Genomic DNA, 12,259 nt, shown 5'->3' on the forward strand with positions numbered 1-12,259 from the left:
GTATGTGGTCTAAACACAACAAAAGCCCGAGTCCAAGATTGAATATGCAGGAAGAGGGCCTCCGTTTGCATAAACACAAACACTCAGCAAATGAAGGGCTGGCACCGATCGCACCACTGCCTGCTGGGAAACGCATACCTGTCCCGTCCCAGCCCTCCACTGCTTTAATCAATCCATACAGCTGAGCAGGAATGGACTACACTGAGGCGGGGGAAAAAAACTCAAGTGCTTTGATTATATGATTTACAGGTAACTATATGAATATTTTGTGCTGTTATTTTTATTTTTTGTATGGAAGTCGATTAAACACATTTAACGCATTTAATTAGGATTTTTGATATTGGGATTTATATAATTTATTGGGATTTATCAGAAATTTTAATTAATGATTAAAATAATTTTGCATTAAATAACTAAATGAATAAAAGCTATTAAAAAATCTGGAATTCTAAAAACAAAATAAAATAAAAATCGAAAAAAATTAAATAAATAAAAAAACATAAATATAAAAATTTTGAAAAAATAAAAAGATAAATAGAAAAAAATCCATAAAGAAAAAATAAAATCTAGAAAAATGAATAACGAAAAAATTCAATAAATAAAAACAAAACAATTTGATTTTTTTTAAATTAAAATAAATACATCCAAAAATAAATAAATCCAAAAAAGAAAAAAAGAAATAAATAACTAATCATAAATACGATCAAAATAAAATATATATAGTTTTGATAAATTACTGTTAAATAATTTACAAAATATATATGGAACATGATCTTTACTTAATAGTGTAATAATTATTGGTATAAAATGGATCATTTAGACAAATACAATGTATATTTTGCTATTTTCTATTTTTAAGATATATTAACATAACATATTTTGTGGTCCAGGGTCACAAATGACAATATAGAATAGATTTTCTCCCCATTTTTTAAGGTATGTTTAGTTAATTAGTTTATCATTTAATAACAAATAGTGCATCCTAAACAATTTTGTTCTTAAGTGTCAATTACTTTTACTAACTATACAGTATGTGCATCAATTACAATTAAACTATTAAACAATTGACAAATAGTACTTACTGTAATTAGATTGTACTTGTATTTAAATATCTAAACAAAAAGCTGCTATTAATATGTTAATACATATGTAATTACGTAATGTAAGATAACAACTACCCCCCCACCACTAAACCTGTCCCTATCCTGCTGTATCCCAACACAATAGCAACAAGTGTTTTGTAATATGAACACAATAAGCACACTCTGCCACAGTTCAGTTTTGGTGTCAGTAGTTAAAGACACCCGATACAAACGTTAATTCTTTGTGCTTCTCTTTTCTTCAACTTCCATAAGGGAATGAAAACAGGATGCTGGTGGAGGTTAAAAGGACAGTACAATAATGCGGTGCTTCATTTCTCGCAGCTCTCCCTCGACCTTAAAGTGTGTGTTGAGCGATGTAACCTCACATCACGAACGCTAAACTGAGCGATCGCGACTCGTTCCTGCAAAAACACCAATATTGACACTCATTCATAAAATGCTTTAACAACTCACTTAAACCACAGAGAGTGAAATACCATAGATGAGATGGAGAGAAAAAAGGGGAAGAGAAAAGGAGTGACGGATGAGGTGAGTGAGAGAGGAAAAGAAAGAGGGAGCACAGACAGGACCTCCAGAAAATAAACAGGGTGTCTTGTTTCAAAGGCGAGAGGGACACACAGGCATTCCATTGTTCAAGCCAATTATCAGAGGCAAATAATAACAGCAGATGGATCCAGCGAGGCCAAAGAACGAGTGAGTGAGAAGTGGAGAACTGCAGAGCAGATGATGAAATGTGAGAGGAGGAGGAGGAACAGACAAACCCCGTCCTAAAGCCCCGCACACCAGATGTGGACTTCTACAGGGACTCTGCACAAACACTAACTTTCACCGCAAACCCTGCCCAGCAAACACAGGATGATCTAATGCTGGGTTCACACCAAATGCAGATTTAATTGTTCGTGCGTGGCGATTACAAACAAAAGTCAATGTAAATCCGCAAATAGAGTTGAATTAGCACTGGACAAATGATGCGGAATGTGTGATGAGTTCAAAATGTTCAATTTGAGCTGAAAAATTGCGTGAGGCAGACAACATGCCATAAGTAAACTAGAGCGACTGATGCAATGCTTTACATTTGGTGTGAACCAACATAAAATTAATGTGTTAGTTTTTAAAGCTATTTTTTTCATACAAGTATGCATTTTCAAACTTACAAATCAATAAATAAGCAATATTAACACAAGTAAAAATTACTAATAAATTGAAAACATGATGAGATAAGCTGATGGCCTAGAGCTAAAAGTGTCAGGCACGGACAACTACGCTAATATTTGATCCTCATTTTAGATAAGTATGCGTTTACTTTGCCACAAACCAGCACAAATCCATTCTGCTTGGTTTGTAATGAGACAATTGGAGTTGTAAAGAGTGGAAATGGTAAACACCACTATGAAAGGAAACACTGTCATTTTAGACGGCAGTTTGCACAAAATATAAATAAATAAAGAACGCAAAACTACAACACCTAACAGTAAAGTTTTCATTACACACCTTTTGTATTTTTCACTTTTTTTGGTGAGAGGTCTGTATGTACTTGACCTGCATGCAATGCTTTTCAATGCCCACACCTAACCCCACCCCTCACAGTGACATCACAAGCTCCATTGAGTGCATTGGGTCTGACATTGCATCTTCATGGCTGCATACAGATACTGCTGGGTCTACGTTTTGTTGTGTTTTGTACAAAAATGGACTTTAGTGATTTTGCCACATTCGCACTGTATTTAATGTGTTGTGAATGCAAATGCCACTTTATTTTTGAAGAAAAATAAATAGTGTTGACTTGATGCACGTTATGGATGTTTATTAAAATAAAGTTATTATATCAAATTGCTATCAGAAGAAATTAACATCAATTGTTATGGACCATTGACCTTAATAAAAATTAAGATTTGGACTTTTCATATAGACATCAAGAACCCCTGCTGTATAGTATAGTATAGTATAGTATAGTATAGTATAGTATAGTACAGTATAGTAAATTAGTATAGTAGTATTGCATATAAACTTATACACACACACACTACCACTACTGTGACTACTACTACTGCTACTACTACTAAAAATAATAATAACAACATCAGCAACAACAACAGTCATCATGAAAGTAATTATTATTATGCTAAACTAATTATTATTTTTATCAATGTTATTTAAGTTTTATTGTTGTTTAGTTGTTGTTGTTGTGCATGTTGTAATTTCTTCTTTTTATTACAGATGTTATTTATATTTTATTGTCTATTTATGTCTGCATTTATGTGTTTTGTACTTTGCTGAATGCTCCTAACACAATAACAAATGTCTTGTGTATGTAAACACTTGAGAATAAGGCTATTACTAATTCCGATTCTATTATTATTATCAATATTATTATTATTATTATCATCATTATTATTGTTATTATTTTATTTTTGGCGGTTCATCCCGCTGTTGCAACCTCTGAAACAAAGAGAAAGTCGTAAGAAATAGAATGTATAATATTATTTGAACTACACTCAAGAGAAATATGATCTTTATTCTTAATAATACTACTATTAGCAACCAGGCTAAACGTTACAGGTGCAATGTAAATGTGTTACAGCACCACTTTGAAAGCATAATTATTCCCATTAGACTAATTAACTTTGATTTGCTTATTCCACAAACCAAACTGATGATGAAATTTCAATTATTGTGTAGACTCGAAATGGCATCAAAAAGTAGCTTTTGCTGTGAGCCAAAGAGTAAAGGCTATGTGTTATGTTGAGAGCGTTTCTCAGTTTTGTTTTTTTTTGGGTGTATTTTATCAGCAGCGGAGCTACAGGGAAGAGCATCTGAAGCGAGAGGAACCGGCAACTCAATATGCTGAAGGATGTGTCATATCAACTGACAGCCCGTGTGTCTGTGTGTGTGTGTGTGTGTGTGTGTGTGTGTGTGTGTGTGTGTGTGTGTGTGTGTGTGTGTGTGTGTACAGGCAAGGGGAAGGGGGGCTTTTTCAGCCTAAAACAAAAACGCATCCTCAATGTGCCCCTGTCAAGGGTGGGAGATGTCTTCAGATAGTGGCACAAAAGATCAACCGCTCCTTTTCAGCCGAGAGAAAAGAAAGAAAGTTTTCGTTTCATTAACTCAAGACTAAAGCATAATTATCTCCCTATGGGCCGCAATCACCAAAAGAAGGATAATAGAACTGAAAGCACTTTCCACTCCACTCATCTAAGCGGTTCTTTTCTTCTCCCTCTCTTTTTTTTCCACTTGTTTTTTCTTCTCCACCCTCAGATGAGATTAACCAATCGAATAATGGCAACAGATTGCGGGGGCAAGAGGAAAATACAACTTTCAGAATGGTGTCTGTCTGAAAGCTTTAAAGATTCGCCGCTATCTGGCTTCTACTTGTCAGCGAAATGGCTTCCTTTCCTTTCGTCTGGCACCTCTGTTCCTCTTTATCTGTAGGAAAAACGGGGTGAGGAAGGTTAGCCGGCAAATCGCCCTGGTTTGAGCAAATTTGAGATTAGAATCAGATAAAGCGCAAACATTTTACAAGCACAACCCTCTTTCTCGGTTACTAACAGGCTGCTACTTAAAGGGATAGTTCAAGCTAAAATGAAAAATTTACTCGCCAATTACTCGCCCTCAAGTGCTTCCAGAGTTATTTGAACACAAAAGAAGATATTTTGAAGAATGTTTGAAACCAGTAGCCATAGATTGGAATAATAACAATAATATGGAAGTCATCGGTTTCCAACATTCTTCAAAATATCTTTTTTCTGTGTTCATCAGAAGAACAATAAAAAAAAAACTCAACGGTTTAAAGCAAGCAGAGGGTGAGTAAATGATGACAATTTAAAAGTTTTGATTGAACTTCCATTTAAAGGTGCTTGTAGAGCTAACCTTAAGTGAAATCCCTAAATGATTCAGAAACAGAACAGGCCCTGGTTTTAATTAGCTTATGAAAATAATTGCTATTAACACAAGTCTCATTCGGTTTGGAGCACAAGGCTATGACAGCAATAGCAAAATCTCACTTCTGGAATGGAGCGAAGACAAAGAAATAGTGCGAAAAAGGGAAATTGGCAGGCCAAGCGACTGTTTTGTGCATTGACACAGAGGTCGAGTTAATTAGACTATTGTCATTTTAATCAGGACAGCTTCTCGGTCAGCCTTCCCTCAAAGAGCGAGCGTGCGCATATCGACGCCGTGCTCTGGGCCTCTGTTCGGTGTGTATGTGTGTGTGTGTGTGTGTGCAACGCTTTGCTAATGAGCGACTCCACAGAAACAAAGCCCCCGAAGGACCACCGGGGGAAACTCCTCGCCCTTCTCTCTGCTCACTTCTCTGTTCATTTGAAAATAATTTAAATATCAAATATTTGAAATCATTTGCTTCTCTCCCTGGCTATCTGATATTGAATGGCAAGTCTTTCATGTCGCCTTTATTATGTTCATAAACCGGCATTAAAATTCAGAACTATCATTACAAGTGACTGTTTTTTATTACGGCAACTACCATTTCGGTCCAAACCATGGATTGTTTTTTAGATAACTATGAATATTTAATTCTGACAAGACATTGTTATGCAAAAATATAGCCACAGTGAGAGCTGCTGCACCATAAATGAATACAACATTGTGCAATACCTCATAATTACACTCGATTCGGATGTGAAAAAAATCTCTAACACACTGAAAAATCAGTCAACATACAATCATATACACATATACAACATACAAAATTGCATAGACTGAAAAAAAATATTCAAAGATGATTTTTAGAATAAGTGGTTGTAAATAATTTATTTGGGGTGAATTTAAACAAACTAGGTTGAACAGTACTAAATCTAATTTCTTTAAATTAAAAAAAACACACGAATTGTTTGCAACAATTTTGCACACATCATTTTTTTCAGTGTAGCTAGTACTCATTTTGAATATGTAATTACTTCACCACCTCAAAAGAGTAGTACATACTGTAGTAAAATGAGTAAGTAGTGTAGTATGAATGTAATCTGGATTTACTGCATCAACTGTATCATAATCACATGATTTAGCAGTATCAATTGCATCAATTTACTGCCTTCACAAGTCCATGGCCTTGTGGGATAAGTGTAACTATATGCACACTTACATCTCACCAGAAGTCGTTGGCCATAAAGACACTTTCAATATTCTTTGGTCACACTTTACAATAAGGTTCATTAGTTAATGTTAAGTAATGCTTTTACTAACATGAACAAACAATGAACAATACATTTACTACAGTATTTAATCATGTTAGTAAATGTTAGTTAATGAAAATACAGATGTTCATTGTTAGTTCATGTTAACTCAAGGTGCATTAACTAATGAAAACAAGCATGGACTTAAATGTTAATAATGCATTAGTAAATGTTTAATTATAATTAATAAATGCTGTTTAAGTGTTGTTCATGATTACAGGTAGTTCATGTTAGTAAATGCATTACCTAATAAACCTTGTTGTAAAGTGTTACCTATTCTTTTCTGATTACTGTAAATTTGGACCTATTTTTTTGTCACACAATATTTAGCATATGGTAAACATATGATTTTGGGCTTAGTTAATACTTTGAATGTAAATAAAGAAAAATCAGTAGAGTGTTACAAAGTTTTACACAACTACAAGCCAAAAATGCAGTTATGTGTAAAGGTTCAGATATACTCAAGTGGTTCATTCTTTTCATTTGATATCAGTCAAATAAATTCATTACACGTAAACGGTTTATTTATGCAAACATGGTTAGTTAAAATATGGTATCTCTGTAATGTTGCATTAGTCACTTGGCTTTGTATTAGTCACTTGGCTTACACATAGTACCCCACAGATGAGGGGTTCAAGAAAAATACATGTGTAGAAACTAGGGATGTAACGGTATTGTAAATACCGTCATACCGCAATATTAAATTTTTTCGATATTACCGAAGTCGCATGACTCGGTAAAACTATAGGTCTTCTGAGAAAATTTGCTCAGGCGAATGAAGCGAACGGGAGGTAGCTGGAACTTCATTTCCCATCAGCCCCGGCGTGGCCATAATCCTTTGCGGTCTGTTGTCGCTACAGATCCAGTAATGCGGAAATGGAGTGTGCTGCTAGTAGCGGAGATGAAAAAAAGATGGAAATGATCGAACCTAAAGCGGGTGTTGTCGCCGCGCGCGTGCTGAATAGCGGTGCTGTCGCGCGCGTTCTGATCAGCTGTGTTGTGGCGCGCGTATTGTAAAGCGCCGATGGGGGGGTTGAGCGCGCATACTCAAGAGAGGTGTTATCGCGCGCCTACTGAAGGGCTGGACTGGACGGAGGTTGTGTCGCGTCGCGGGGGCACTTTTGATCGTTTTGGAAGGGCATTTTCTATCCAAGACTAAAAAGGGCATGTGCACTGCACAGGTTGAGCCCTATGTGTGCACGTGCCTGCAAGTTGGGGAATACGACTAATAACAGTCATGGGGACTGCAGAAACACAGCACACTGTTCAGATTGATGCAGACATTGACTTGTACCGCAAAGAGATCTCTATCTCACTCATGGTTTGTCCTCTCAAGTGGGGGAAAGACAATGCACAACGTTACCCCACTGCTGTCAACATGGGCCAAGTCATATCTCTCTTGTCCCAGAATCCTCAGTCCCAAATGAGAGGGTTTTTTTCTGTTGCAGGGGACATTGTAAATACTCAGAGATACCAGCTTTTACCAGATTATAGTTATATGATAATTTTCCTTTAAACCCATCTCTATCTAAGTGAGTGATTAAATGTTAAATGTGATGAGTTTTTAACAATACTAAATTGAAACTTTATTTTTTTACATGGTTTAATAATTTTTTGTTATTAAAATTGAAGTTCCTGTTTCAAAGCTAACAGATAGATGGCTAATTTGTATGTCATTGACACTTTTGGCACTTTTTTGGGAGTATTTTCAAAAGTTTTTTTTTCCTGTAAATGATTCAATAAATACCGTACCGTGACATTCATACCGAGGTATTACCGTACCGTGAAATTCTGATACCGTTACATCCCTAGTAGAAACATAAATCTATTCCTTCAAATGCCAACATCTCATCACACATGGCATCAAACAGCTAGATTTCAAAACAGCTCAGCCATTAACAGTGCATTGCAGTTGGTTGACTGCTTGCTTTGAATACTCCTCCTCAGGACATAATCGGTTTTGTTTATCTTCATATGCTCTACTATGTACAATGTAGGTGACATGATGTCATCTAACCTTGCATGTAAAGAAAATTCAGCTGGATGCACGATAATTCAGGGTTGCCGTTATGTACATAAACTCACAAATGATTTGTGCCCACAGTGTGGAGATAAATCATATGGGGGAAATAAGATAGCTAACGTTAAGAAAACTTTTTTAAAAGTTGAACATCAATATGAAAACAGTAAACAGAAAAAAGAAATTTAGTTGCACCAAATAAACAAATACTTTGTGGTTACAAAATGCATGGATTTAAAAACACAGCATAGTTTTGACTTGCAAGCTCTTTCCGAACTTCATTCTGGTTTTCTACTGACTAACATACCACCCAATTTGTCTCATTTGCATGTAGTGAGGAAAAATAAGTCTCTCATTTATTTCTTAAACTGGAGATGAAAACAGACTAATGGTTCTGTCTTAATTTGGAATTTTCTTGGCATTTATCATCCTGCAGATAATGCATGGTTTTATCACTCATCATAAATATTTCAGGCAGTGTTAATATTAATTTGATCAGATATTAATTTGACTGAAAAAGCGAGTAAAAATCAATTATTCAACAAAAGGAAAAGAGCTGCGAAGTTGATGGTAGATTTTTTAAATCAGCTTTCCGTAAATCAACACCTTCCCTCACTAATGATTTATGAAGTTAACGAAACAAAAACAATATGCTTAAATCCTAAATAACTATGTGTTGTAAAACTGGTTCATTTGCAGTAAAATCACATGACCAGCACAAATGATACCGGTTGACTCGCTGTGACATTCACTGCTGCGCCTCTATGGGGGATTATAACGGATTACATGAATAAATTAAAACCTAATTTGAATGTCAATCTCCTCCTCAATGGATACTCTCTTTCTGGTTCACACCACTCAAGTAAAAAGGACCTACTGTACACCCCTCAGGGTAAATTAATCTCCCTCCACAGTCTATGATTATTGCTCATCCTGCAGGTAAGTCCAAGTTGTGAACTCCTAAATTTACATACTAAACTTCAGTCCATTATTCGCAATAACCACTGTGCTATGGACAAAAATCTGCATTTCAAAATGATCAAGCTTACAATTTTTACCTCCTAGACAGCAAAACTAGTAAAAAAAAAAAATGTTAGCAACTACTTAGCATCAACCTAAGCCACTTTACCGTACTTTGTTAAAGGTGCAGTTTGTAAGTTTGACACCCAGTGGTTGAACTAGGTATTGCATTCTTGGATCAAAACAAACGCAAGCTCAGGTTGATTTAAATCATTTTCTATTTCAAGTGTTCCCGTTAAGATATGCTTGGTGTTAATAGCAGGTTTGGTATGCTGTCCCAGGAGAGAGCCCTGAGCTTGATAATCCTGATAATTTGCCCGGTCAATAAGCAAATAAGGCCATCCATGTTCAGGTAGGTCTCGAGAGCTCCCCTTAGAAAAAGGAGGAAAAGGAGATGACGGGGTGGAAGGGAGGATTCTTCCAAAACGAAAATAGCGCAGTAGGGAAAAATCGATCCATTTATTGTAAGCTTCGATCAATCTAATTGGATTACTCGAATTCCTCTTCAAATTAGTTTATGAAACTTCATATTAAAGCAACAGCACACGCTAGACGAAATATTTTCCAGCTGAACAACAGAAAACTGATAATGATAACCTCAAGTACACCTCATGTGCTTTATTTAGTGTTAAATGCTGATAATGTGAGTTTGAATGCCATTTTACATGACATTTATTGACATCACAACTGAAAGCACCAGCAGATAGTTCACCTCAGATCTTGACAATAAAATAAATCTTGTAAAATATTTATACTTTAGAACTGTGACTCAAAACCAAAACACATCAGAGATTCAGCATCTACATGTAATAATGTTAAAGAGGTTTAATATGTATTGATTAGATTCTAAACCTTACCATTTTATGAGTGAGTGCATATTCTGTGCTTCTGAATGGCTGAATATACATTTTTGTTGTGGTTCATCTGTTGCAAACAGCCAAAATGCTTATCGCGGCAAATCTAGTCATGTATCGTGTTGTTAAAACACGGGGTTACAATGTAACCTGCTCACCTAACGTTTATGCTCGTAATTTATATATTATTTACTAATTAATAACCTCATAAGAAACTCTGTCTGTTACTGTCCACTGGAGGTTGCATTTCAGTCACAAGCACATGCTTTGAGAGCCTTCCTGACTGAATTTAGAAAATACGCGGTTTTCCAACAAGGAAACCCGGGGTGCTGAAATATGATTGGCTAAACTGTGGTTAAAAGAACCAAAATAAAGACAGCTGTTCTGGCATGTAACAGACATTTTCAAAGCAAAATATTTGACTTCAGCATTGTTTTTTAGATAAACAAGAATGTTCACTTAGCATGTTTCTTAAATATCTGCAAACATATTATGGCTTTTTATTCTTAGAAGAGTCAAAGACGTAAATTACAGCACCTTTAACTGGATAGTTCAAAATTTCCTCAGAAAATGCACTTTTAAAATGTGTAATTTCAGTATATGGGGGAGAAAAAATTCCACAGTACTATTATTAGGACTAGTAGTATTGCAATGTCTGACATTTCTTCTCAGATTTTGAGTTTCCAATCTCCAAAATCATCAAAAGCTCAAATATTGCCGTTTTTCATCTCACAATTTCTTTATCTCAGAGCTGTGAATTTATTCTCTTGCAGTTGTGAGTTTATGTATCTTACAAATTATACTTTATTTTTTGCATTTCATATTGTTAATCTCACAATTTAGTCATTTTTCAGAATTGCAATATCTTGAAATTCAGTCGTTTTTCACAGAAAGAGGTTATATATCGCCATTCAGTTGTTTTTTTCCTCAATTGTGAGTCTGTATATTGCCATTCAGTCATTTTTTTCATAATTATTAGTTTGGATTAACAATTTTTTTTTCTTTTAGAATTTTGAGTATTTATTTCACAATTTAGTCATTTTTTCTCAGAATTAGTAGTTTATATCTCAAACTTCAGCCTTTTTTCTCAGGACTGGTAGGTTACATCTCAAAATGTATACCCTTTTTCTCAGAATTGGTAGTTTATATCTTGCAATTGAGTGATTTTCCTTAAAATTTAGAGTTTATATCTCACAAGTCAGAAGCTTTTTCCCTAAATTGTTTGTTTATATCTTGCAATTCATATCTTTTTGGAGTATTTGTCATTTAAATATTTCAATTAACTCAGAATTGGTAGTTTATATCTCACTATTCAATCGTTTTTTCTCAGAATTTAAAATTTATCCCAATTGAGATGTTTCACAGAACTGTACATTTATATCGCTCAAATAGTAGTTCATATCGCGCAAATCTGACACATTTCTTAGATCAAATCATGACTTTTAGTTTAAACCATGCAATTTTTGCAACCGCTGTGCAATTTATAATATAAATAATAAACACAATATAACACATAATACAAATAATAAACCATTTTTTTCTCATAGCTGTGAGTTCATATCAGCTGTAAAGGTTTTTTCTAAAGGAACCAAAAGAAGGTCAACTGTAAAATATAAACTCATAACTGCTGGATATAAACTGCACACTATTAGTATAAATGTTGCGATATTGTTTTATTCCTGATTTATTTTTTATGCTACTGTAAATACAGTTTATTGCTTAAGTTTCTCCACTAGAGCTGTTTTTGTAAAAATAATTAACATTAATTATTTATTAATAACTAATATTAATAACTCGATCTGCAGCACAACAAAAAAACATGTTTACAAATATTAAACTGAAGTAAAGCAGACAATATAAATGATTAAATCAAGTGACTGCACGATTTCATTGGCTATACATTTAAGCCAAAACTGCTCCTCTTCTCCTCAATTATTCATGTCCACGTTATTGTAGAGGACACTAAAAAAAGAATTTAAAAACGCTGATTCGTCCTAATTAATGTTCTCCCTGATACTCTCTACAGATGTCTTAGATTTCTCTGCTAATATTTCACTGTGTTTAACCCCGTCA

The 12,259-nt window shown here is 34.7% G+C and overlaps 1 protein-coding gene across 34 annotated transcripts in view; it reads right to left on the reverse strand.

The window, feature by feature from the left end:
• Positions 1–12,259, reverse strand: part of foxp1b (forkhead box P1b) — a 291,166-nt gene that overhangs the window by 203,769 nt on the left and 75,138 nt on the right.

This window comes from Danio rerio, chromosome 6 (genome assembly GCF_049306965.1).
Source record: "Danio rerio strain Tuebingen ecotype United States chromosome 6, GRCz12tu, whole genome shotgun sequence".
Classification (NCBI taxonomy): Eukaryota; Metazoa; Chordata; class Actinopteri; order Cypriniformes; family Danionidae; genus Danio; species Danio rerio.